A 3,581-nucleotide genomic window follows, 5' to 3' on the forward strand; every position below is an offset into this window, starting at 1 on the left:
ATATTTCACTCATGAGTTCACTGGCAAAGGCGGGGGCAAAAAAAAAAAAGAGGAAAAAAAACACACACACAGGCCTGGCTTTGCGCCGCAGCCCGCCATTGGTTACGGCCAGCGTGTAAACTTTCGGGCGGGCTGCTCTGCTGCGGAGACAGCGCGAGGAATCCCCTCCCAGTGTTCCCTTCCTGTTTTGTGTGTGTGTTTGTGTCTGTAGGGTTTTTTTTTTTTTTTTTTTTTTTTAAAAAAACGACTTTATGGAAAGAATTGTTTGCGTTTGTTCTTCCTCTGGCAGAAAGCAAGGAAATGGCAGAGGGAAAGTACAACCCGAGAACATATTATTTATGTGGGGTGACGAGAAGGACTTATTTTGAATGGGGAACCTGACTGATCATTATTCCTGATCCTATCAAAACTGCCCCTTTGCCTAAAGAGTGTGGGGAGGCGGGAGGATGAGTAGTAATCATCAACGTGGGTAATCGTCTTCCTGCTCAGGTTGATTACAATTTTGAAAGTGCATGAAGAAAACAAACCAAACCTTGGGGAAATATAAAAGCCTTAGGGAAATATAAAGCCCGGCTTTCAATTTACTCAAATGCACCCAAGTTGGCTAAAAGCAGTAGTTAATGAAAATCATCCTAAACATAAATGGACTGAGGCCTGCTTTGGCATCACACTAATCCAAGCATCCTATTAGAAGTCTCCATACTTCATCAGGAGTATTGCCTTTATTTGAGGCAGGCATTTCTATGTTTAAATGTGATCGGGATTCAGTGAAGTTTGAGAATCCTGAAGAATTCAAGGAGTCAGTGGGATTTGTGTTTAAAGTTGATCTGGATTGAAACAGTCCAGATGACATGCAGAAAAGAGATATTGTATATCAGTGGAGGCGAACCTATGGCACGGGTGCCAGAGGCGGCACTCAGAGCCCTCTCTGTGGGCACGCGCGCCGTCGCCCCAATCCTAGGCCTTCAGCTGGGTTTTATAAAACCTTTTCGCTTTAGGCCTCCGCCGCCATGTGCAAAAAAAAAAAAGATTCAATCTATCAGTCAATTTCAACTTCTTGCGGGGAAAAAAAGATCTTGCAAAGTTGGAATTGATTGAACTTCTTAGTCCCACCCAGTCTGCCGTTACCACCGTGGCCACGCCCACCCAATGGGCCACACCCACCCAATGGGCCACACCCACCCGGCACCTGACGATGCATAAATGGGTTTTGGGTTGCAGTTTGGGCACTCGGTCTCTAAAAGGTTCGCCATCACTGCTGTATATTCTTAATCTACTGCCACAATTTTAGTGGTTATATGGATTTTGTAGTTCACATAGTTTAACCTATTGAAGGTCTCACAAGAGGGCACTTACTAAATAGAGTAGAATTATGTCTGCTACATTCTCTATTTCATCTGGTCCATTAAATCCCTGGTACACACCTGTGGTGTCTACCTGCTCAGTTGGATGAAAGTGGACTGTTGCACCTTGAATTATCCCTATTCTAAATGTCTGCACGTTCATGTTCTGGAATAAATCTGTTGGCAAATTGGAAAGGAATAGATCCTTTGAAAAGGCTGTTAGAATTAACTGAGACTTGAGTTCTTGTAAAGGAATACAATAACTGACAAGTTATCAATGGAAGTAGAAACCCAAAGGAATGTATTGCAGCATCTTCGGGATTCCTATGAAAGCTTACCTTTCTTTGAAGGAAACAACAGAGCTATATATTTTATCCAGAGTTACCAAATTGGGGATTCAGTTCAATCCTAATCACCACTATATGACACCTAAGATAGAAAATTCCTACTCTTTGATATCACGTGGTGGTCAAATGACGTTTTGCAGATAGATATGCTGCATTCGGTACAACTATTTTTCTAATGAGCTTATCTGGTGAGGGAATTGTCCTATAGATCAGGGATCCCCAACCCTCCAGTCCGTGGACCAGTACCGGGCCACAGCATGCCAGCAACCGGGCCGCACAGACAAGCAAAAAAGCCCCATCCGTGGGATGCAGGCAGCATACAAAACCACACACCCTCCGGTCCGTGGGAAAATCCTCTCTCCACGGAACCAGTCCCTGGTGCCCAAAAGATTGGGGACCTCTGCTGTAGATTACAGGCAATAGAGGTAGTCCTCGGTTTACAACTGCAATTGAGCCTGGAATTACAGTTATATATATATATATGTTGCAAGTAAAAGATGGTTTCTGGGCAAAAGTTTTTTCTGTAAATGCAAGCCAGTTGCCAAGCATCCAAAATGTGATCATATACTCCCTGGCCATCAGAACTGAATCCAGTTCATAAGTACCTTTTGAACAGTCGCTAAGTAACCAGTTGTAAGTCAAGGACTATCTGTAGTTAGTTTAGCTTTTTATAAGTTATCTTGCTGGGAATCTGCCTAAGGGCAGATAGTACTGTAATAAATAAATATACTTAGCTTGTATTTCCTATGATAACAACCATATAGTGGATGTCTTGTGCATAGAAAAATCATGCAGGCATTTATGTCTGTATATTTTCCTGTGCACAACTTGTGCTACTTTTTGAAGATAACCTAGATTCCCTTTGGTCTCTTAGGTTAATAAATGTGTGCATTTAAATTATTTTGAGAGGCTTTATAGGGTAGAAAGCCCTTTAAAAATAATTTATAAGGCAGGAATGTAGGAATTTACTTCCTCACCCTTTTGTCTTTTGACAATTGTAGATACTGAGTTTTTGTTTCTTTCAGAAATGTGCATGTAGTTGAATTATATTTAGTCAGTGCATTAGTTGATAAACAAGAAGGCTTTTTGTTCAAGATGCATGATTTTTGCATGGTGTGAATATTTTAGGAATCTTGACTGATAGTATTTTTCTACAGCTTTTGTAAAACGATTGCATCTTTTATTGCTATTACCCTTGTTGCTAATAGTGATAAATCAGGCATCTAACTGCTTATTTTTAGAAGCACATTATTAAAAGTATTTCTTTTAAACAGTTGAAAAAACTTAATATTAGTTTCACTGACTAATCTCCAAAACATTTGAAGACGGTAATGTATATCTTTACAAAATCAAATGCTTCTTTGCATGAGGCAATAGGTTGATGACATTCTTCATGTCAAAGCTGTTCTGCTTGTTTTTGCAGATTTCTACAAAGGAATGTAGGTCTCGCTTTGTTTGTTGTTTTGTTTGGGGTTTGGGGCCTCTGAGTTGTCCTGGCAATTCCTCCAGAAGACTTTTTAAAATGGAAATTTAATGAAAAAGTGTTCTTCATACTGAATATTTTCTCAAGTACATATATGTAGCAGCAAAAGAATCTTTGTTAGATCCATTAGTAACTATAAATTCATGATGAACTATTTTAAGTTCTGCTTATTATTATTTGCAATCATGACAGACATTTTGAGCAAAGTTTAGCTTGGAAGGCATCATGGTGACAACTGGGTGGGTGAAGATTCATTTGTGCAGGATCACTCCTTTGGGCCTTGCCCAGAGAATTCTTATTTGGATTAAAGAACAATTAATTTGAGTCTTAAAAGATATTAAGAAATCATTCTGAGAATGATTTTTTAATGAATCATCTGGTTGGAAGACACTACTTAAGCTGTTGACT

This window comes from Protobothrops mucrosquamatus, unplaced genomic scaffold (assembly GCF_001527695.2).
Source record: "Protobothrops mucrosquamatus isolate PMUCROS unplaced genomic scaffold, P.Mucros_1.0 scaffold656, whole genome shotgun sequence".
In the NCBI taxonomy this organism is placed as follows: domain Eukaryota; kingdom Metazoa; phylum Chordata; class Lepidosauria; order Squamata; family Viperidae; genus Protobothrops; species Protobothrops mucrosquamatus.